This window comes from Pygocentrus nattereri, chromosome 25 (assembly GCF_015220715.1).
Source record: "Pygocentrus nattereri isolate fPygNat1 chromosome 25, fPygNat1.pri, whole genome shotgun sequence".
NCBI classification, from domain to species: Eukaryota; Metazoa; Chordata; class Actinopteri; order Characiformes; family Serrasalmidae; genus Pygocentrus; species Pygocentrus nattereri.
In genome coordinates this window covers 12,610,445-12,635,495 of record NC_051235.1, presented here as the reverse complement: position 1 = coordinate 12,635,495, position 25,051 = coordinate 12,610,445, and the positions used below count along the sequence as shown (strand labels likewise).

The following is a 25,051-nucleotide window of genomic DNA, read 5'->3' as shown; positions in this document are numbered from 1 at the left end:
AATACTTTCAAGAGTCGACTTAAACTAGGGGACATAAGTGAAAAAATGGTATATTTTCATTTAACTGTTATTTTCTTTACTTTCTGAAACTCTGTACACCTACCTTCATCCCACAGTAAAGTGTCCACTCCTTTTGAAACTTTACCACAGTCTCCTGTGTATGCTGTTATACACCTCACCTCCTCACTGAGCCTGGATATACTGGTCCATAGCCTTATTGCAGCTTTACCAATTGCAGCCTATCAGTAGCTTTGCAGGTTTTGGCAACCAGCTATATTGCTGAAGGTAAAGCAGCTGCTAATCTAGGTGGTAACTGCAGCTTACATATGGACCAGAGCCTTAGACCACAGATCCTAGACTGTAATCTTTCTTAGACCACAGATCCTAGACTGCAATCTTTCTTAACTAAATGAAAGAAGCTTGGGAACAAGACCCTGGGACTGGACTTCAGAGAATCAAATGACATTTCTTGGTACTATTCTAAGCTTTTTTTGTGTCAGGGAAGCCTTGGTTTAGGCCTTGGGTCATGTTCAAATTTTTAATATTTAGACCCTAAATGTCTGGGTGAAGTCGCAACAACTCCCAGTTCCCAATCCAATATTATAGTCACTATTGTAAAGGGTTGGATATTATTTAGTGGAGCCATAAACTTTGGCTCAAAACTCATATTAAATGTGTTTTTAAACCTTAAAAGGCTGGGTCATGGTTACTAGGTAGTGTCTTCACAATAATAATTCCATTTTCTCTTGTAATAGGATTGAGGCCTCTGGGCCCTTGTTTAAGAGCTCATGTTCCATCTTATTCTTTTAAGATGAATTGGCTCATACTGGGTATTGGCTCAGAGATTTCATTCCTATTTGAGATTTTGTTCTTTAGAGTGCAAACTGTTGGTTCATTTTACTAGCCCATTGTCTGTGTGATAGGTCTTTCATTTCAAAATTTTTGGCCATGTCATATAGTTTAATTCATTGTTAATGGGCTATGTACCAGGGTCTTAGAAATCCTAGACTTTAATCTTTCCAAGCTAAACGAAAGAAGTTTGAGAACAAGACCCTTGGCCTGGGTGTCAGAGAAACAAAGAAAATGTCTTTGTTCTGTTATAAGGATTTTATATTGATGATAGTTAATATTAGGCTTTGGCTCTTGATCAAATTGTTAATTTATAGACAGTAAATGCCTGGGTTAGGATACTTGTTCTTTTCTTGGGCTTTAGCACTTTCATTGTCTTTTCATCCATGGAGACAAATGAGGGATTTTACTATATTCTCGATGTGTATGTGCTGGTTTTAGATCCTGGGCTTTTGGCCTTTATCTTAAAATCATGACCCAGATATCATTATTTCAAGGATATTCAGCATTCACAATTTCTTTTCAACCATCTGAACAGGTTGGGATTTTCATTCACAGACCTAACAACGCGAAGTTCCTATTACAGAACTCATGGCTCATCTTATTTGTTCAAAAGGAAATGGCTTATATTGGGTATGCTTTTAATTTGAAAGGATTAGATGGGAAATTATCTCTTAAACAAGGGCCAGAGGACTCGATCCTATTACAATATTTACTACAATATATATAACATTTAATCAGAGCCCTCTAAATAATATCCAACACTTAACACTAGTGACTTCAAAATTAAAAAGGGAGCTTGAGTTTTGAACCAAAATCCCAACCTGTTCAGGTGGCTGGAAAGAAATTGATAATGCAGCTCTGAAATGCTTGCAAGGGTCTGCTGCTAAAGACCAAGCTATTGAAATGGTGAAAAAAAGAATATGGAATGGAAACTCTGAGGCCTAAGCTCAGTATCCTCTGGCGAACATAAAACACCTCAGAATATAGCAAATATTTTTTTTGAGAGCTTAGACCCAAGCCCAGGCCAAGTGTACCCTGCACAATTACTCTTGACAGAATGAAATCTGGGAAATATTTCTGAGGCCAAGGACCAAAGCCCAGGAATTAAAAGAAACATTTATACATAGAGAATGTAGTAAATCCCTGATAAGTCTTCTCGGTTGATAAGAAATTGCGGTGAATTTATTAAATTCCAAGCAAAGAACAAGTATCCATAACCCAGATATTCAGTGTGTTAAGATTTAAAATTTCAACAGGAGTGAAGGCCTAACTGCATCTCCCCTGACATAAGACCCTTATGTGACGGGTAGAGGTGCAGTGCAAGTAAGGAGGGACTTTTACTTTGGAAATGGCCGCCCGCCTGTAGCTGCCTTCAGCTCTCCCGTAGCCAGTATAGGTTCTGGGTATACAATAAGAGACTTTTATTTTGATAGCTACCCTTCTGGGTGATCCTGGCTTCACGCTATTTATAGTCCCGCGTAGTTGAATCAAACGAGCGTTTGGTCTCGTGGAGGCTAACACAAGTTGGTGTGCTCATGGTGTAGCGTTGGAGAGTGGGAGCTCCAGGAACCAGTGTTGTGGGTATGCAGATATTGTGTGGCAAATATAGACCTTTTAAGCTCTATTGTCCTTTGTGATGATGAGCACCTGTATTTAACTCTGTTTTTATGCTTCATAGAGAGCATCTGGGGATATCTGAAAGTGCTATGAAGCGAGGTCTAGCGGTGTATTTCACCTGCTGCAGTTATTTGGTATGTACCTCAAGAGTGAATTTTGGCCGTAGTGGGTCAGTTACTCGCCGGCTGTTTTGTGGCTAATTATTTAATCTGTTATTTATGTCTGATCGGTACAGGCAGCAACAATAGCCACTGTTTTTTTTTTTTTTTGTTTTTTTTTTTCTCCCTCCTTTTTGTATTTAGCTCTGCCTTAAAACAAAACACTTGAGGTGTTCTCAACTAGCTTTTTAGAGATTTAGGAAAGGTGTTTGACCCAGGGCTGCCCTAGATATCTGACCCTTTGTCAAATCTGGTGCCTTTTAATAAATAAAGTGAATATTTAGTTTTATAACTTTGTCTATAGGGAATCTTTTGGCCTTTAGCTTTGGGGTTTCCCTCCACCAGTACTTGAGTGCTGTCACAGTTGGTTTGTTTTGTTTAAGGTGGATAAGTTGAAGGGTAGTTGCTTTAATTGTGTTGGTTTATTTATTTATTTATCCTGTTTTTGGTCTGTGTGCTTCTTTGATTATCTGGTGGGTTGTTACCTGGTTGATTATAGACTGTTGAATTCCTTAAGACCTGAGTACTGTTATTAGTAAATATACTTGTATAAAGTTTTCTAGGCCTGGATATTGCCACTGGGGAACATGTTAGATGTTAAAACCGTAAACACATAACTAGTTTTTAATTATTAATAAATTAGTCAATATATCATAACGTTTGTGTGCCGTAACTGGGTAAGGCCTTGAGTTGATTCACCAAAGGGTAGTCGAACAAGGTAACCAGGGGTCACACTTACAAAAGTGCCAAGAAATTTTGTCGAACTGTTTTCCACCACAATCGAACGCTTCAGTTTCAAAGAACGTGCATTTGTGTTTCGGAGCTGAGTCTGGAATTTTCCTCTGGTTTCCTATGGTTGGTCTTGCGGCAAAGTCTCTCTTTCCTTATTTCAGGTTGAACTATCTTCCACCATAATCGAACGCTTCTCAGTGCTGAAGGAAGCAAAATGGTGTGTTGTGGAGCTGCATCTGGAATTGTCCTCTGGTTTCACATGGTCCTTCTCATGGCAGTGTATTTTTGTCCTTATTTCAGGTCGACCTGTTTCCCACCACATTCTAACACTTCTCAAACGACACACGTTGATGTATTTCGGAGCCGCACCTGGAATTTTCCTCTGGTTTTGTATGGTTGGTCTCATGGTACTGTGTTTTATTTTGGCCTTATTTTAGTTTGAACTGTTATCCACCATAATCGAACGCCTTTCATTTGTCAAAAATCACGCCTTGATGTGTTTCCGAGCAGCGTGTGGAATTTTCCTCTGGTTTCATAGTGTTTCTCACAGCAACATCTTTTCATTTTGGCCTTAGTTCAGTTCAAACTACAACCCCAATTCCAAAGAAGTTGGGATGTTGTGTAAAACATAAATAGAAACACAATAAGATGATTTGCAAATCCTTTTCAACCTATATTCAATTGTATACACTACAAAGACATGATATTTAATGTTCAAACGGATAAACTTTGTTTTTTGCAAATATTCACTCATTTTGAATTTGATGCCTGCAACACATTCCAAAGAAGTTGGGACAAGGGCATGTTTACCACTGTTACATCACCTTTCCTTTTAACAATACTCCATAAGCGTTTGGGAACTGGGGACACTAATTGTTGAAGCTTTGTAGGTGGAATTCTTTCCCATTCTTGCTTGTTCAGCTTCAGTTGCTCAACAGTCCTGGGGTCTCCATTGTTGTATTTTACGCTTCATCATGCACCACACATTTTCAATGGGAGACAGGTCTGCACTGCACGCAGGCCAGTCTAGTACCCTTACTCTTTTACTACGAAGCCACGCTGTTGTAACACGTGCAGAGTGTGGCTTGGCATTGTCTTGCTGAAATAAGCAGGGACGTCCCTGAACAAGACGTTGCTTGGATGGCAGCATATGTTGCTCCAAAAACTGTATGTACCTTTTCAGCATTAATGGTGCCTTCACAGATGTGCAAGTTACCCATGCCATGGGCATTAACACATCCCCATGACATCAGAGATGCTGGCTTTTGAACTTTGCACTGATAACAATCCTGAGACCGTCCTCTTCCTCTTTGGCCCTGAGGACGCGACGTCCATGATTTCCAAAAACAATTTGAAATGTGGACTCATCAGACCACAGGACACTTTTCCACTTTGCGTCAGTCCATCTCAGATGAGCTTGGGCCCAGAGAAGCTGGCAGTGTTTCTGCCAAACAACGTCCCAACTTCATTGGAATTGGGGTTGTAGTTTCCACCACAATCGAATGCTTCTCAGTGTCAAAGAATGTGCATTGGTTTGTTGCAGAGCCGTGCCTCGAATTTCCTCTGGTTTCACAGCTTGGTTCTCTTAATTTTTGTCTTATTTCAGGTTGAAATATTTTCCACCACAATCAAATGCTTCAGTTTCAAAGAATGTGCATTTATGTGTTTCGGAGCTGCGCCTTAAATTTTCCTCTGGTTTCATATGGTTGGTCTCGTGGCAACATGTTTATTTTGGCCTTATTTCAGATCGAACTGTTATCCCCCGCAATTGAACACCTCTCATTGTCAAAGATTGCGCCTTGATGTGTTTCAGAGCCGTGTGTGGATTTTTTTTTTTTTTTCCCTCTGGGTTCGTGTTGTCGTTCTCACGGCAACGTCTTTGTTTTGGCCTCATTTCAGGACGAACTATTTTCCACCACAATCAAATGCTTGTCGGTGTCAAACAACGCACGTTGGTGTGTTGCAGAGCCGCACCTGGAATTTTGCTCTGGTTTCATATGGCCATTCTCACCACAACGTCTTTTATTGACCTTATTTCAGGTTGAAACGTTTCAACAAAATCGAACGCCTCTCAAAGATCGCACTTTGTGTTTCAGTACTGTTGTCATCATGAAAGTATCACGCACAACTCGGACGGAGGTAGAGCGGAGTAGTTTGCAGCTTACTTTCTTGGACTACAATAACCAGGTAGGCATAGACAACAGTATGGTGTGCCAAGTGGCCAAAACATGCTACCAATATATGGCATACTCCTCCCTACCTTACTTTGAATGTCCACCAGTGCTAACACTTTAGCTTTTAATGTCATCATTAATTCCTTTTGAATTATGCAAGTTCTTCTAACAAATATTAACTTTTTTTTTTTTTTTTTTTTTTTCTGTGCACTAGGGGAAGAGTAGACTGCCTCTTTTCCTGGGCTGAACCCTGGGGATTATTCTGCCACAACGTGGGCTAGCCTCTAGGCTACATACCCAGTCTGTTAAGTGGTTGTCATTACCCCTCAAGAATGAGAACTTGTGGGCTTGGATTTTGGCCTTGCCAGTGAACTTGGAGTAGCATGTGGTCTGGAAATCGGTGACGATGGACATGAGCCTGACTGGTTTGGTTTGGTTCAGGTGGGGAATCTTCTGGAGTTGGTTCCTGACTACCACTATCTGGAACATAATCTTAAAATTCCACCCGGTCTTGCTAATCACTGGAATTTGTTGAGGACAATAACTGGTCAATATGTCTTCTCCAGATCATCACTCTTTGTTTGGACAGTGTATGAGACTGGGCCAGTCTGTGCTACTACAATAGCTGGAACCCATTTCTCACCCTTGCTGTAGTTCCGTGCTAGAACACTTTAACCTGTACAGAAGACAGGCAATCTCTTTCATTCTTACAACACCGCAATGCCCCAAGTGCAGCTCTTCTAAAATCTGGCTCCTTAGACGTAGTGGTATCACAACTGTGTCCCCACAGCAAACAACCTGATTGGACTGTCAGCTCGTTTCTTCTCACCAGGTAAGGCTTTAGACTTTCATTTCTCCTCTCCTACCATACAAGACAATATCCAATACCTTAGACAGAACAGGGTCAGTTCTTGTGAACTGTCGTACTTGTGTGGAGGTTACGGGCGCATCAGTTACTTCTCTGAAGTAGATTTCAGCCTGTTGTTTGACATGCTTGACTGGAAGGGGAAGCCTGGAAAGTCCATCTGCATTACAATGTTGTTAAGACAGTCTGTATTTTGTCATACTGATAAGCAGACAAGGCCCATCACAGCCAGCCGCATGCCACAAGTGAAGGAATACGAGCTTGACTACCAAAAATGGCAACGAGAACAAAACTTTCCTTGCAAAAAGAAATTAGTGAAATTTCTTCACATCAAATACAATCACTAGTGCTTCACGCTCAATTGGCTCACATTTTGTGGTGAAGGTGCGTCCAGTACTGCTTTTAATTGCTGTCAATGAGACCAGGGTACTCTACTGAAAAATTAACTTATCCTTCCTGACACGGAGGACATACTCTTCTAGCCTCTGAAGAGTAGCATCCAAATTTCTAAGATGGTCGCGGTCATCCTCGCCTGTAATCAACAGGTCATCCAGATAGCACCCAGTCAGCCCACTCAGAATTTGGTCCATAGCACGCTGAAATAAGGCAGGTACAGAGGAAATCCTGAATGGGAGATGCTGGTATGTGTATAATCCCTTGTGCATCACATCATTAGCATTTCTTGTGAGTCTTGGTCGACATGCATCTGTAAATAGGCCTGACACAGGTCTATCTTACTGAATTTCTGTCCTCCAGAAAGGCCTGAGAACAGGTCATCAGTGGTAGCGGATATCTTTCAGTGGCTAAGACTGGATTCACTGTGACTTTAAAATGACCATAATCTAATCGAGCCATCTTTCTTTATGACTGGAACGATTGGTGTAGCCCAGTCACTGACACTGTCATGGTACTCTGCTTCAACCTTGGGTTTGATGGCATATGGCACTGATCTAGCCTTCAAAAATTTTGGCTTACTGTTCGGCTTTACAATGAGTTTCACAGTAATGTCTTTCATACTACCCAGTTCATTTGTGAACACTTTAGCAAGGTTTTTTTTTTTCTCAAACTGCTTGAAAGGGTAGCTCCACGTTTTCCATCCATGTGCCAGTTCAGTTTGATCTTTTCAAGCCATGTGCGTCCTAACAAAGCTGGATACTGACCTTTCACAATGTATAGTGGCAGCTTAATCCCTTTTTTTTTTTTTTTTTTTTTTGACCTCCACAATCACATCCATAACTCCTTTCAGTGGTACTGTCTCACCTGTGTATATTTTCAGGGTCATATTTGTAGGTTTTAGCTTCAGATGTTTAAGCTGCTCTTGGTGAGCCACTTCCGATATGAGAGACACTGCAGCACCAGTGTCCACTTGCATCCACACATTTTCCCCTCCAGCAATGGTGTCATCCAGGAGCCTTCTGCATTTTGAGTGACATTACATGAAGATATTCCTCATCAGATTCACCACTTTATTTGTCAGACATGTGTTCCATTTGATTCACCTGCTTTTTATTTGGTTTTCTGAACTGTGTTTTTCTGTTCACTGTAGTTTTGTTTGGATTTGGCTTTTTGTTCCTACAGGCACATTCAATGTAACCTCCTAACCCAAAACTCCTATAGTTCTTGTGCTTGATGGGCCACTCTTTCCACAACGATAACATGGTTTATTTAGTTTGGGCCTTTGTTTTTCCTAAGGTGTTGTGCCTCTCTGGCTGCCACCTCCATGGATGTGCTCACTTCTTCGATTGCTCTTTCCAGTGTTAAGTTTCTGTCAGCAGACGTTTTTGGATTGTCTTACTATGCAAGCAACACACCAACCTGTCTCTAATGGTGTCATTGAGGGTTCATCCAAACTCACAATGTTCGGAAAACTGCTACAAACTGATATTGACTCTCCCTCCTCCTGGTTTCGCTTGTTCATAGGAGCTGTCACTCAGTTTAGCAGGCTGCACCAGGCTACGCAGGAGGTTGGTTTTACCCCCCATTACACTAGGAAAAGTGGACACCACCACATCTGGTTTTTTGTTGGCCAGCACAAAGCGCTCAAAACGTTCAGTATATGAGCTCCACTGCTCCAGACTCATCAAAAGGGCCAATATGTCCAACTAGACTTGTCATGTTTTTTCTTTCACTAGTTTTAGTCTGTCATGTTCCGTGTATATTTGTATGTGCACTTGTGTTCTTTCTACTCAGACTTTTGTCTCCTTCTCATTTTATGGAGTGTCATTTTGCCTCTCGTTTCTTATGGTCACTTTCACGGCAAAGTCTTTTTGTCCTTTTTTGGGTCTAACTGTACCACCGCAATCGAACACCTGTCGTTGTCAAAGAACGTGCATTAATTTGTTTGGGAGCAACACTGGGAATTTGTCTGGTTTCATAGCTTTGATCTCTTTATTTTTGCCTGTTTTCCACCACAATCAAATGCTTCCCATTGCTGAAGGATGTGCGTTGGTGTGTTGTGCCCTGCCTGGAATTTTCCTGAAGTTCAATATGGTTGTTCTCGCATCAACGTCTTTATTTTGGCCTTATTTCAGGTTGACATGTTTTCCACTAGTCACTTCTCAGTACCAAATAATGTGCGATGATTGTGTTTCCGAGCCACTCCAGGAATTCTCTGGTTTCAAAGCTTCTTTCTCACAGCAAAGTCTTTATTTTGGCTTTTTCAGGTCAAAGTACATGCTGTGTGTGTGTGTGTGTGTGTGTGTGTGTGTGTGTGTGTGTGTGTGTGGTGTGTTTTTTTTTTTTTTTTTTTTTTTTTTTTTTTTGTTTTTTTTTTTTTTTTGTTGCGGAGGTGTGACAGTGAATTCCTCTAGTTTCATAGCTTCTTTCTCTTTTTTTTGGCTTCATTTCATGTCGAACTGTTTTCCACTGCAGTCGAACACTTCTCAGTGCAAAAGCATGCATGTTGGTGTTTTGCAGAGCCACGTCTGGAATTTTCATCTGTTTTCGTGTGATCCTTATTTGAGGTCAAACTTTTCTACTGCAACTTAATGCTTCTTAGTGTCAAACAATGCACATAGTTGTGTTGTACAACCATGCATGGACTTTCTTTTCCTCTGGTTTCGTAGCTTTTTTTTTTTTTTTTTTTTTTTTTTTTTGGACCTCATTTCAGGTCGAACGGTTTTCCACCACAATCAATTCTGTGCTGAAGGATGTGCAATGGTGTGTTGCGGAACCATGTCTGGAATTGTCCTCTGGTTTCATAAGGTCTTTCTTGGCACAACGTCTTTATTTTGGCCATATTTCAGTGAATTATTTTATTTATTTATTTATTTTCAACAATCAAATGCTTCTTTGCCAAAGAATGCGTGTTGGTGTGTTGTAGAGCCGCGCCTGGAATTTTTCTCTGGTTTCATATGGTCTTTCTCGCAGTGATGTCTTACTTTGTCCTTCTTTCAGGTCGAACTGTTTTCCACTGCAATTGAACGCTTCTCACTCTCAATGTGTCGGTCTGTTGCGGAGCTGCAGCTGGACTCCTTTGATTTCATATGATCTTTCTGACAGCAACATGTTAATTTTGGCCTTATTTTGTCATTGAACGCTTCTCAGCGTCAAAGACTGCGCATTGCGGAGCTGCGCCTGTCCTTTGCCATGAAACGAACCATCAGAAAACCAATGTCTGTCTTTTGTTTTGTTTTGTTTTTTATTTCGGGTCAAACAACTTTCCACCACAATCAAATGATTCTCAAACGCATTGTGTTGCAGAGCCATCCCTGGAATTTTTTTCCTCTGGTTTCATATGGTCATTCTAGCAGCAACGTCTTTTATTTTGGCCTTATTTTATGTCTAACTATTTTAACCCTCTGCCCGATGACCGCTGGGATAGGCTCCAGCACCCCCTCCCCCGTGACCTTGAGGGAGAAGCAGCTTAGAAAATGGATGGATATTTTAAACCACAATTGAATGCTTCTTAATGTCAAACACGCATTGATGTGTTGCACAACCGGGCCAGAAAATTTCCTCTGGTTTCTTTTCTTCGTTCTCTTTATTTTGACCTCCTTTGACGTCAAACTGTTTTCCAATACAATCTGAGGCTTGTCAGTGTCAGCACATTGCTTTGTTGCGGAGCTGCACATCAAATTTTGCTCTGGTTTCATATGTTCGTCCTTGCAGCAACATCTTTATTTTTGCCTGATTTTCAGATTTAAATGTTTTCCACCAAAGTCAATTGCTTCTCAGTATAAAACCGTGCGCGTTAATGTGTTTCAGAGCTGTGCCTGGAATTTTCCTCTGGTTTCATAGCTTCTTTCTCACAGCAACATTTTTTATTTTGGCCTTATTTCAGGTTGAACTGTTTTCCACCGCAATCGAACGCTGCTCAGTGTCAAAATGTACGTTTGTGTGTTGCTGAGCAGCGCCTGGATTTTCCTATGGTTTCGTGGTGAAAGAAATTAAGCTTCTATCTTCTGATCTGAGGTGGTCAACTTCCTGCATTGTTCGTATGGCCCTTTGATTGCTGACCATAAGGTCACACAATAACCCTCCAGGGTGGCAACCATCAAGGAGTCTTGATGTTCGCCATCCTTGCAGGGAGTTGGCACCTCTGTCCTTTTGATAAGGTAAAATTGTAATAATGTAACAATTTTCAAAAAAAATTGTTCCCGATTAAGTGTTTTCCTGTTTGTTTGTTTTTGTTTGTTTGTACCCTAAATGAATAGAAAAAAGTTATTCCCTGTAAACTTTGCTTTTGTGGTCAGCACAATAATATTTTGAAATTGATCTATTTTTAAGGATATTCGCCATATTTCAAGATACTTAAGAAGCTTCTGGAATTGTGAGAACTATCAAGAAGTTTCTAGAACTGTCCAGAATTATCTAGAACTTTCTGGGACTGTACAGAATTGTAGGTAGCTGTATAACTACAGTTATATAGGGCCACTTTAGCCCTTCCTGAGAGACAGAGAGACATGATCTAATTGATTGGGATTGCATAGTAAGTGGGCAACAGCCATCTCAGACAAAGGGGAATTGACCTAGACAGACAGGTGTGAATTCATTCTCTTCAGATTCTGATAACAACAGTATTCACACTTCACCCCACACCCATTACAGGAGGAGCTTAGGAAGGACCACTACTTTCAAATGTGTATATATTGTGTTACTCTGCTACCGGGTGATCAGTCTCGCTCTGCTGAATCCCCAGTACACTCTTGTACTTTGATACTGCATGGAATAAAGATTGACCATTTTTATTGAGTTTGGAGAGACATCCTTTTTCCTTACAGTACACAGCAACTTAGTCAATTTAGATGGCATCAAGAGGTTGCATACATCCAGCAGATGCATTTTGCTATGTATTTGGCCATTTTATAAAGACAAGAGAGGAAAAAGTACTCTGTGGGAGCATCTAAGATGTGTGAGGCCTACAAAGCATACTTAGGCATGCCTGTTGGTGACCAAGACAAACCATGGGCTCCTCATTTCACATGTGAGCACTGCAAGAAAACTCTTGAAGGTAAGCGGATAAATGATACTCTCTTAAATAGCAGATTAAAATTATTTTGCAAAATTAAATAAGTTAGTTTAAAAAAGTTAACACCTTTTCACATGTTGTAGTTATAGAACAATATATCTGTATATATTTGATATTTAACATGTCATTAGTGTGAAATAGGCCTAAATCAAATTCTCAATCCAAATTTTATTTTGTTTGCTTATAGGTTGGTACAGGGGAGAGAAGAGAGCCATGCATTTTGCTGTCCCAAGAATTTGGCATGAACCGACTGATCACTCAACAAATTGCTACTTCTGCATGGTGGACCCTTCCAAACGTCGCACTGGCAAAAATGCAACGCCTGTAACGTATCCTGACATTCCTTCATCTATTGCCCCAGTACCACACTGCCCTGAACTTCATGCAACACCACCTTCAGAAGAAAGCAGCAGGTCAGACACCCAGGAAGATGTTGATCACGATTTCTCTTCATGTGCAGATGAGGAGCGGAAGCCATACTACCCTAACCAAAAAGACCTCAACGATCTGATCAGGGACCTTGATCTCACAGTCCAATGCTGAGCTTCTGACATCAAGCAACGGAACTTATTATATGAAAGCGTCCAAGTCACAGGTCAGAGGAAGCGTCACCAAGTTTTTTCCACCTTCTTCAGTCATCAAGACGGACTGTGATTCTGCAACAATGTGGCCGGTCTATTCGAGGCTATAGGTATCACCTGTAACCTGAATGAGTGGAGTCTCTTCATAGACAGCTCATGCAAGAGCCTCAAAGCCATGCTGCTTCATAATGGGAACAACTACCCATCTCTTCCTGTAGCTCACTCGGTGCACCTGAAAGAAGAATACACCAGTGTCAAGATGTTGCTAGGTGCCTTGAAGTATGATGAGTACGGCTGGGAAGTTATTGGAGACTTCAAAATGGTGTCATTCCTGATGGGCCTCCAAGGTGGTTTTACTAAGTATCATTGCTTTATTTGCCTTTGGGACAGCCGGGATACTAAAGCGCACTACCATAGGTGGGACTGGCCTCAGCGGACAGAGTGTTCTTCCCCAGAGTGAAATGTAAAGTGGGAGCCACTGGTGGACCCACGCAAGGTGCTGATGCCACCACTACACATCAAGTTGGGGCTCAAACAATTTGTCAGGGCTCTAGATAAGGAGTCGAGAGCTTTCAATTACCTCCAAGATCTTTTCCCTAAGCTGTCTGAAGCAAAGATCAAAGCTGGTGTCTTCGTCGGACCACAAATCAAGAAGATCATAGAGTGCAGTGAATTTCCCAAGAAGCTGAATAGGAAGGAGAGAGCGGCTTGGAACAGTTTTGTCGCAGTGGTTCGCGGCTTCCTAGGCAATCATAAAGATGAAAACTATGTACAACTGGTCCAGACTCTGATAAAGAACTATGCTGCAATGGGCTGCAGGATGTCACTCAAAATCCATATCCTTGTTGCTCATCTTGATAAGTTCAAAGAGAACATGGGAGCTTATTCAGAGGAGCAAGGCGAGCGCTTCCACCAGGACATTATGAACTTTGAATGCCGTTACCAAGGACAATATAACGAGAACATGATGGGCGACTATATTTGGCGATTGATTCGTGAATCTGATTTGCAGTATAGTTGTAAATCTCGGAAAACCACACACTTCTGAACAGTTTTTGGTAATCTGTGTAAATTTGCAATGCCTATAGTGTTCTTAGTCTGACTGTATAAATAAGATGCAAAATCGTCTGTTTCTATAATAAAAAATTCATAATTTTCGTTGCCGTGGTCACAAAAGCGAAGTTTTTGATGAATGTAAGCAATTTAATTTGCTTTAGACATAAGCAATTGGAATATAACATTAAAAAGCTGGGAACAAAACTTGTTACATAGTGTAATCCCCCTCGCTTACCCCTCCCTAAAACCCCTCTTCCTCATCTTTATCCTCCTCCCACAATTTCCAGTGTATAAGGTCCTCCTAAAATTTTCCTAATCAGACTGGCTGTGATCGACTGAGCTGTACCCACATGTCCTGTGTCAGTCAAGTCTGTGCTGAAGGTCTCCTGACTCCTGAATCCTGAAAGCTGAATTTCTAACAACTTGGTGCCGTGAGACCCGGGTGGCATACTGAAACCTACTTGGTGAGTAAACGCCATTTCGAACCAAAGAGAAATTCTGGTTTTATAACACGGAGAAGTCAGTAAAGGTTAGCCTCTCTGAAAATAGGAAAGGGTATCTGTTTTACTCTCTGCTGTGAGAGACGTTGTCACTGGTAAAAACCTAGCAGTTTGTGGCTGTTACCCTTCGTAAAAAGAGGGAAGTTCATTGTTACTGAAGCTGTAACTGTTATTGTTTTGTCACTAGTAGAAACTTAATGTTTTTGTGACTGTTTTCTGAAGTCTTCTTTTTGTCACCTGAGATTAATCTTAGACTGTTATTGTCAGTGGTAGAAGCCTAGCGTTTTCTGTTTCCTGAAATGTGTTTAGTCACTGTTAAACAGTATTAGAGAAGGTTTTTTGTTTATTTGATTGTCTTGTCACTAGTCACCTCACCATAATTTCCAGGCCAAAATGCTCAGAAAAATGTTAGATTCCTGGAAACCTCTAAACTATAAAAAGAGCACACTAGTTGGTGGTGGTGGTGGGACTGAAATGCCACAGTGGGCTGACTCTGAATTTGAAATGGTAATGGACAACATGGTCAAAAAACATGTTAATAAGCAAAAAAAGTGAATACTTCCAAAGGTTTTCCTACTGACAGTGTGGTCTCTTACAGAATGCAAAATAGCTTTGGGCTATGGTATTAAGCATGATTCTGTGAAGGAATGTCTTTTTGTGCTAGAACAATACTGGGGGTATAAACTTGGGCATATGGAGGATAAGCTAGCAGAGGCTGAGGGGAAAATCCTAGAGTTAACCACTGAAAGTAAAAAGCAAAAAAAAAGCTTCACTGAATGCCCAAAGAACGTGTAAAAAGCTCCAGCAATCACTGACTGAGGTTGAAATAGTCACTCTCTGATGAAGATTCTGAATCTACTCAGAGTAAAGTATTTCAAATGAGACCTGTAACAGTCAGATCTGCTGAGGTCCTCAATAAGGGTGGAGAAGTCAAGGAAACAAGGGTACAGATTGGCCACATTCCTTTGGATGCTGCCACATTGGATAGACTGTCCAAGGAATTTAAATATCCAGGGGTAATGGGCCTTGACTTCATTGACCTTATTGAGAACCTTTTCACTGCATCCTAATGATGCTGTAGCAATAGCAAGCAAAGTTCTTAACATTATTGGCAAGCTTTCTGCTATCAGTAAAGTGTTAGATGGTTTGGGTGATAATGGCCAAGACATTAAATAATAATAAAGGGTGGAAAGTTTTCAAAGAGTGCATTAGCCACAAATGTCGTAAGACCACTGATTGGGGGCAGATGAGTAATTGTAAACAGAAAAAGGAGAATCGGCTACAGAATATTGTGACTGGTTTGAAAGAGTTTTTCTTCGTCATTGTGGCATTAATGCTTACAACAACGATAGTATTGATTTGCACCACTGAGGGTCCACACTTTGGACAACTGGTCGACTCCCTGCGACCAGATCTTGGACAAGCTATAGTGACGGCTGTTCCAAACTGTCGTAAGGTTAAATGGGGTGAGCTTAAAAGTGAACTGGACAGATTGGATCTTGATCTGGAGCCAAGCCATGTTTCAGCGTCTGTACATGTCCTAACAGACAAAGGCTTCAACTCAAGTCCCAATCACAAGGTCAATAACCAGAAAAACGAGTGCCATTGTCATAGAACTGGTCATTTTGCAAGGGATTGTCGCAAGAAACAGGCAGACAATTCTGGAAGGTATCCAAAGATGAGGGTAAAACCCTGCCGGAAGATCCTCTGAGGGATTGCCACAGAATGATGCAATAGGGAAGTCTTTCCAGGGTCTTTCACATGACCAATTATCTATGTTAATCAAGGCAGTGCAGGGATATAGAGAGGTGTCAACCTCTCCATCTGCCCCAGCTTTAAACTAATTTGCCCAGCCGCTTTTCCACATCTGTGTGCCATCAGTAGAGTTTGAGAATCACCTTTGTTGATGTACAAATTAGGGGACAGGATTTTTCATTTCTTGTAGACACAGGGGCTCAGGTTACTACACTGTCATTGTTTGTGCATCTTTAGGAGTATTGTTAAGACACATCACTGCTGAGTGACTGGGTAATGCCGGAATATCCTTAACTTTATCTACACCCATAGATGTTAATCTACGACCTAAAACCATTTCATGACAATTTTGGGTGGGAAAGGTTCAGAATATTCTTGGGGTGGATTTTCTGAGAAAATTGAACTGTTCTTTGTCTATTAATGCTGATTCGTGTGTTTGGAACATTAGCCAAATCAGATTGTTTCAAAGAGGCAATCACCCTATTTGGTCAGATGATAAGGATGACTGTGGCCTTCTAGAAATGGAACCAGTTGTTCTCACTGGTCGTCAACCTCCTTGTACAAAACAGTATCCTAACAAAGAGGCCTTGCTGGGTGTTAGACCAATCATAGATCAGCTTGAGAAAAGAGGCATCTTGGTCAAAACACAGTGTATCCAACAGTCCTGTATGGCCAGTTCGCCATGCTAATGGAACTTGGTGGCTAACGGTAGATTATAGGGTAGCTAATCAGCATATTGACAAGCTAAATCCATTGGTTGCTGACCCATCCACCATCTTTGACAGTATCCCTACAACACTTTTTTTTTTTTTTTTTTTTTTTTTTTTTTTTTTTTTTCTGTGGTTGATATGGCCAATGGTTTTTGGTCCGTTCCATTAGCATCACAAAGCCAGCCTTGGCTTGCATTCACTGTGGGGCATGTGCAATACTAATGGACATGGCTGCCTCAGGGCTTTCGTAACAGTCCAACTATTTACCATCAAGCAGTCAAACACCTCTCCCAGCCTGAGCACATTTTGCAGTCCTCTGTTGTTCAGTATGTTGATGTCTTGTTGAGTAGTGAGACTGAGGAAACGCATGACAAAGACTTAAAGGCGCTTCTTGAATTTTTGGTTAGCAAGGGATACAAGGCCAGTCGTGACAGCTCAGTTGTGTTGTCCTGGTGTACAATATTTGGTGCAATGGGTTACCCAGGGTTCTAGAGGAATTTTGCCTGCAAGAAGCTCAGCAATTAAGTGCACTGTCGTTGCCAACCACAGTGCACAAGTTGCAAGCTTTCCTAGGCCTCTGCAACTACTGCAGACCTTGGATAGATTCTTATGCTGTGATTTCACAACCACTATACGATCTGCTTAAAGGTAAACCTGGACAACATGACCCTCTTGTACACACAACACAACCACTGCTTTTGCAAATTTGAAATCAGCATTGATTTCTGCACCAGCTCTTGGCCTTTGTGATCCAAGCAAGCCTTTCACTGTCTTTGTGCATGAAGATTGTGGTTTTATGATGTCGTATCTGACTCAGGAACATGGTGGTATGCAGCGTCCAGTAGTTTATCATTCAGCTAAATTAGACACGGTGGCTCATGGTATGGGTCCATGTTTAAGAGTAGTACAGGCTACATATCTGGCACTGTTAGCACTTGTGCCATGGTTGCTAGAGCAAAGAGTCAGTCAAATGTCCTTATTCTGTGTCAGCCTTAGTCAACAATGGCCGCATGTTGTCAGTGACAGCCTCTAGATGGGGCAACTGGCTTGCTGTTTTTTACAGCTCCTAATGTGGTGATTCAGAACGCACCAATGAACAACCCTTCCTCATTTATGATGTCCTCACTGACTGATGCTTATGAGGAAGGGGGTGATCATGATTGCATTGAATTATCCAGTTCTCATTGGTTTTTAAAGATGTCCCTCTTGATAATCCTGATTTGATTCTTTTTACTGATGGTTCGTCAACTTACACTGATGGTCAGCGTAGATCTGGATGGGCGGTGACTGACGGTCTTCAAACTTTGGCCAGTGATAGTCTTCCTCCTTCCTACTCAGCCCAGCAGGCTGAGTTGGTGGCTCTAACTGAAGCATGTAAACTTGCATCCAATTAAAGATATACCATATAGACCCTTCCTGGATCAGGGCCTTGTGGCGGAAGGGCTTGTGTGGTCTAAGGATCTTCAGAGCCAAGTCGTCGGGAGCAATATGCTCCTGGTAGGGTCTCCCAGGGCGAACAGGTCTCGAGTGAAGACCCAGACTAACACGATCCAAAGTTGATCTCCATGCATATTGTGCACAAAAAATCATGTACCCTGCCTGGGAAAGGGTCACCAGGACCAACCCCTGGAGCCAGGCCTGGGGGTAGTGTTCCACGGCGAGCGCCTGGTGGCCGGGCAGCCCATGTAATCCCGTCGGGCTCAGCCCGAAGAGGCAATGTGGGCCCACCACCCGCAAGGTCCAGCATGGGAGAGCGGTGCAGTGCCATATTGGCAGTGGGAGATTGCAGGGATGCCCTAGGTGGCCTAGGCCCCTGCAGCAGAAACTAGCTCGTGCTGTGCATATGCACCAAACAGGTCAGAGTATTCAGCCTTCTTGGAGCAAGTGGGCGGGGTTCTGGAAAGGGTCCTGCCTACAGACTCCATAGTCCTACTAGGACTATGCTCACATTGCCAATGACTGGGAGACCTGGAGAGGGGTGATTGGGAAGAACGGCCTGCCCGATCTAAACCCGAATGGTGAATTGTTATTGGACTTCCGTGCCAGGCATGGATTGTCCATAACGAACACCAAGTTCGAACACAAGGATGTTCATAAGTGTACATGGTACCAGAGCTCCTTGGGTTAAAGGTCAATGATCGACTTTGTTGTTGTTTCATCTGACTTGGGACCATATGTTCTGGACACTAGGGTGAAGAGAGGTGCTGAGCTGTCAACTGATCACCATCTGGTGGTGAGTTGGATCAGATGGTAGGGAAGACTGATGGTCAAATCCAGTAGGCCCAAGCGCACAGTGAGGGTGTGCTGGGAATGACTGTCGGAGGCCCCTATTCGGAATGATTTCAACTCCCACCTCCGGGAGAGCTTTTCTCACGTCCCGGAGGAGCTAGGGGACATGGAGTCTGAATGGACCCTGTTCAAAACCTCCATTGTGGATGCTGCCAGGCATAGCTGTGGCCAAAAGCTTGTGGGTGCCTGTCGGGGCAGTAACCCAAGAACCTCCTGGTGGACACCGGTGGTGAGGGAGGCCATCAAGCTGAAGAGGCCTTTAGGGACTGGTTGGCCCGAAGGACTCCCGATTCAGCAGATAGGTACCGACAGGCAAAAAAGGTGGCAGCTGCAACACTGGCAGAAGCAAAATCCAGGGCATGGGAGGAGTGTGGTGAGGCCTTGGAAAAAGACTTTCGTTCGGCCTCAAAGAGGTTCTGGACAACTGTCCGGCGCCTCAGGAAGGGTTGGGGTGGCTGCGCCCAAGCTGTATTCGGCAAGGGTGGAGAAACTCTGACTTCGAATGAGGATATTGTCGGTTAGTGGAAGGAATACTTTGAGGAACTTCTTAATCTGGGAGACGTGCCTCCCTCACGGGAGTCAGGGCCAGAGGCGTCTGGGGTGTCAAGTTCCATTTCCCTGGTGGAGGTCACTGAGGTAGTTGGTAAGCTCCTCAGTGGCAAGGCACTGGGGGTGGATGAGATTCGTCCAGAAATGCTTAAGGCGCTGGATATTGTGGGGCTGTCATGGCTAACACGCCTCTGCAATATTGCATGGATCTCGGGAACAGTACCCTTGGACTGGCAGACTGGGGTGGTGGTCCCTATTTTTACAAAGGGGGACCGGAGGGTGTGTGCCGATTATCGGGCTGCTCAGCCTCCCTGGAAAAGTCTATGCAAAGGTGCTGGAAAGGAGACTCCGAGCGATAGTTGAACCTCAGATTGAGGAGGAACAATGTGGATTCCATCCTGGCCATGGAACAATGGATCAGCTTTTTACCCTCTCACAGATTGTTGAGAGGGCATGGGAGTTTGCCAACCCAGTCTACATGTGTTTTGTGGACTTGGAGAAGGCTTATGAGTGTTCCTCAAGATATCTTGTCGGAGGTCCTCTGGGAGTATGGGGTGCTGGGGCTACTACTCCGGGTTATCCAATCTCTGTACTCCCAGAGTGAGAGCTGTGTCCATATACTTGGCATTAAGTCAGACTCTTTCAGTGTTACCGTTGGACTCCGCCAGGGTTGTGCTCTGTCTCCACTCTTGTTCGTCATATTCATGGAGAGTGTCAGGGCGTAGCTGGGGTCAGGAGGGCATTATGTGTGGAGGCCGGAGGGTGGCGTCTCTGCTATTTGCAGATGTTCTTTTGGCGGATTCACATGGATGCCTCCAGCCCTCGCTGGAGCAGTTTGCAGCTGAGTGTGAAGTGGTTGGTATGCGGATCAGCACCTCCAAGTCTGAGTCCATGGTCTTGGCCCGGAAAAGGATGGCATGCCCACTCCAGGTAGAAAGGACCTGCTCCAGGTGGAGGAGTTTAAGTATCTTGGTCTTGTTCATGAGTGACGGGAAGAGGGATTGTGAGATCGGCTGTAGGCTGGGACAGGCAGCAGCAGTAATGTGGTCACTGTACCGGACTGTAGTGGTGAAGAGGGAGTTGAGCCAAAAGGCGAAGCTCTCTGTTTACCAGTCGATCTACATCCCAAACCTCACTTATGTTCATGAGCTGTGGGTAATGACCGAAAGAACGAGATCGCGAATACAAGCAGCGGAAATGAGCTTTCTTCGTCGGGTGGCGGGCTACACGCTATGCGATAGAGTGAGGAGCTCGGTCATCCGGGAGGAGCTCAGAGTAGAGCCGCTACTCCTCCGCATTGAGAGGAGCCAGCTGAGGTGGTTCGGGCATCTGATCCGGATGCCCCCTGGACGCCTCCCGGTGGGGGTGTTCCAGGCACGGCCTACCGGGACAAGACCCCGGGGTCGCCCTAGGACCCGCTGGAGGGATTATGTATCCAAGTTGGACTGGGGTCCTCGGGAATGAGCTGGAGGAAGTTGCGGGGGACAGGGTCATCTGGGATTCTCTGCTCTCCCAACTGCTACCGCGACCCTGTCTGGACTAGCGGTCAACGATGATGGATGGAAGATATACCTTCGGCGTCGTGCACGACTTTGCACATCTGTGGAGTGATGGAGGTTTTTTCACAGCTGCTGGCACTCCAGTTAAAAATGCTGACTTAGTACAGGGTCTTTTGGAAGCTGTCAAGTTACCTGCAGCTCTAGCCAACGTGAAAGTCAAAGCGCACACAGGTGGTAATTCTTTTGAAGCACAAGGCAATAGAATTGCAGATGAAGCGGCTAAAAGGGCATGTTTTTTTACAACCAGCTAGTATTGCATCCCTCACTAATACAGAGTGTAATACTAATGACATTTTCTTCTATTCACAAGCTACAGTCCGATTCCCCAAACTGGGAACTCGGACCATGGCTGGACTCCGGTGCAAAAATTGCTCAAGATGGTGTCTGGACCAAAGGGGGAAAATTAGTCGCACCTGAGTCACTACTCCTGGAATCCTAAGTTCAGGGAACAGGCTAAAGCAGTTGTTCAAAATTGTGTTGCTTGTAACCAAGTCAATGTTGTTCCTCAGATGTGCAGTCCGGCTACTAAGACAGTAGTGCCTCCAGGTCCATTTCGCCATTTACGGGTAGATTACATCACACTGCCTGAATGCAAGGGAAAACCATGTTTTGGTTATAGTGGATAAATTTTCTCACTGCATTGAATGTTATCCAACTTCCAAAGGTACTGCTGCACACACTGCTAAAATGTTAGTGCAGGACTTAATTCCTAGGTGGGGACTTGCCTTAGCAAGTTGAGTCAGATCAAGGCACTCACTTCACAGGACAGGTAGTGCAGGCTGTCTAAACTTCTGAACGTGAACTGGAAACTTCCAGGGGTGATTGATCTCCACAAAGCAGATGTGCATTTACTGTCAGATGCACTTCTCAATTATTGCCAAACACTAACACAAGCAGTACAGGCAGCTCAGTCAGGTCAATAGCGCTTGGAGCAAACCAGCTGAAGGTGGCCATACAATAATTCCAGGTCAATGGGTCATGGTGAGGAAACATGACGAACAATCTCTAGAACCCAGATGGGATGGCTCATATCAGGTTCTTTTGATTACTAACTCAGCAGTGAAATGTGAAGGAAAGAAAACATGGATTCACATTTCTCATTGTAAGGTTGTGCCTGCTCCTCAAAAATGAGTTTAAGGGCCAGTAAAAGAGGAGGTGGGTGATGTACAGAGCCTCAAGGAAGAACTATGATTTCTATTGTCATGGGGGTTACCCTTGAGGTGAAGACTCTACAACACTGTGTATCACCATAACAGCCTTTTCTGAGGGACAGCTAGTGGGGAGCTGCATCACTGAATGAAAACCTTCAAATTTTGCTGATGAACAGTTCACTGCGTATGTTCCTTTTGTGTATTCTATAGAACCACACAGCAGAGACGGTGTCCCCATCCACTCAGAACACTGCATGGACTTCTAGATGCCTTGTCGACTCTTCAAGAAATGTGCATCTCAAGAAAATCTGCGCAGCTGATTGGAGACGAGGATGAGACCTTGAGGATGACCTACCAAGCAACAGACGCTATCAAGTTCACCAGGACAACATGAATGCATCACAAATCCAAACATTGTGCATGATCATATCCATGATCTATGGTTCAAATGCATGGGTTTGCACACACATGCCCAGAGAATACCTGACATTCCATCATGCAGAAGCAAATCATCCAAGCTCCCTGACCTGCATCCGTCATAGACAAGCGCTACCTGAAGACACCATATGTTTCTGGCACTTCTGCACTAATAAAGACCAAGAAGTAGAAAGACCCGGTTCACTAATGGTGAGCTTTAGAATAAAAGCAGACTCCGTACTGGTGCAACAACGAACACGCAAACCATTTGTTCTACAACGAAATGGAACTTTACACTTCAGCAAGATAAAGCATGACAATGAAGGCTTGTATAGATGCAAATGTGGTTACCATGTTCAGTATCAAGTTTATATAGATACTGCTGTGACTATAAGCCAAGGGGGAAATCATGCTGTAAGCATTTCTTTGAATAATCCAAAAGATTAGTTTTCTTCCATCTTTTCTCCCTGACTAGATCTCACCTTTTTGGGCACCAATCTGTGTGTCCCAACCTGTCAGTGTAACTGGCGGAATCTCATGGACTGCACATCCAGTCTCCAATTGTGACACAAGCTCTATCTTACAAGTTCCCATTAGCAAGCCAATCAACATTGCCCCCTGTCCAGTTGGGCAGGAAATGAGAGTAGACGGCAGACTGCAAAACCAGCTGAAGGCGGAGCTTTTTGAAAATGGCGGCAGGCTACTGCTAACAAACTTTTCAGCTAATTTATTTCTTTCCCGCTAGCTTAGTTTTAGACAGCATAAAAAATAAGTAACCATTTTTAGGTTTTCTTCTTATTTCTTATCTAATTACTCTCAACAACTCCAATACTCTGGAGCACTGCGATTATATTCGCCTATACAGATGACTGCTTTGATAGTTATCATGAGCAAGTCAAATAAGACACCATCCACCAAGAGGAGCCGCCCCGAAGAATCCCCAGGAGCGGCCACCCCACATACCAGCTGCACGGGGGAAGTTCTGGAGTCCATCGACAACAAGCTCTCCAGATTTGACGCGCACCTGGCTCTAGTGGAAATACTGCACCAAGAGTTTCAGGCCTTGCGGGAGTCTGTGGAGTTCAGCCAGCAGCAGGTAGAATCACTCGCTGCAGAAAATGCGGTTCTTAGTCGGTGAAATCGCTCACCGAGGGAATGACCCGGCTCTTGGAAGAAAATAAAAAAATTAAAGAAACTGTCCTTGATCTCCAGTCCCGCAGCATGAGGGACAACCTAATATTTTCAGGAATCCCGGAGAAGGCAGACGAAGACCCGGTAAGTACAGTTAAATCATTCATACAAACCCACCTAAAACTTCCAGAGGACACCGTTAATAACATCGGCTTCCACCGCGTTCACTGCCTGGGGGGTAAACGGCCGGATGCACGAAGACCCAGACCGATCGTGGCTAAGTTTGAACACTTCAAACATAAAGAGCTGTTAAAGAGCCGCGGCCGGGAACTTAGTGGAATGGACTTTAGTATTAACGACCAGTTCCCCAAGGAGATCCTGGAGCAATGCAAGGTCCTGTTCCCCATCCGTCAGCTGTCATTGCAGTGGATAAACTTTACGTTAACGGGCAACTCTACCGCGACATTATCACACCATGGCTGTACTAATCAGGTGATCTGTATCAACATCGACGCCTTTATCCTAATACTTTATCATATCACTTTTCGACTAGTATAATAAGACATGTCTAAGAGAATAATTAATGCCGGTTTTATATGCAGAGTGCCTTAAATAATCCAAATGTTTTCTTCTTTCTTAAGTTGTTTGTTTATCTTTTTTTTTTTTTTTTTTTTTTTTTTTTGTATATGCACTTTCATTTTACGTATCACCTTTTTTTTCCTCTCCCTTTCTTTTTCAACACCCACACAGTGATTTGTTCACTCACTTTAAGCGATTTGTTCACACACACATACATACAGGAGACACACGCACAGACACATAGACATACACGACCGATACATGCAGGCACAGATACACACTCACAGACATATAGTGCAGATACACACACAAAACATACAACACAGGCATACAGCACAATTATACAACACATACACCTTTAGTAAACATCCAACACTCAAACAGCTAGTTTTAATGAGTACACTGAGATTTGTTACATGGAATGTACGTGGAGCTGGTTTGAGGGGAAAAGAGATTTGAAAATTTAATTGGCTAAGCGACTTGCAAGCAGATATTGTCTTTCTACAGGAAACACATGTCAAACTCCTACATACACACTGACCTCTCCTCAGTTCCCTCATGCGTACTCAGCCTGCTACAACTCAAAACAAAGGGGGGTGGCCATACTAATTAACAGAAGGATAAACTTTTACATTAGCAACAATATAACAGATCCTGAAGGTAGATTTATAATACTTGTCTATTCTAAATATGCATTTATGTATTGCTAATATATATGGGCCAAATGTTGACGACCCCTCCTTTTTTCATAATATTTTCACTGCACTCTCTGATCAGTCTGACACAACTAATAATAGGAGGAGATTTCAACCTGGTGCTTCATCCAAATATCGATAGGCTCAGTTCAGCAATGATTCATAGGAACTGGCAGTCTGCAGACACTCTAAAACAATATATGAACGACTT

General features: G+C 43.2%; 1 long non-coding RNA gene across 2 annotated transcripts; it reads left to right on the top strand.

Annotated features, from left to right (window-relative positions):
- The first annotated feature begins 2,333 nt into the window (after positions 1–2,333).
- LOC108434438 lies at positions 2,334–23,078 on the top strand. Of its 2 annotated transcripts, none has more exons than XR_005129629.1 (5): positions 2,334–2,433; positions 2,531–2,603; positions 5,456–5,546; positions 5,748–6,365; positions 22,229–23,078. It is a non-coding gene; the product is annotated as an uncharacterized LOC108434438 (long non-coding RNA). The 2 variants fall into 2 exon arrangements; XR_001858372.2 differs by lacking the exon at positions 22,229–23,078 and adding an exon at positions 9,795–9,960.
- The last annotated feature ends 1,973 nt before the right edge of the window (positions 23,079–25,051 follow it).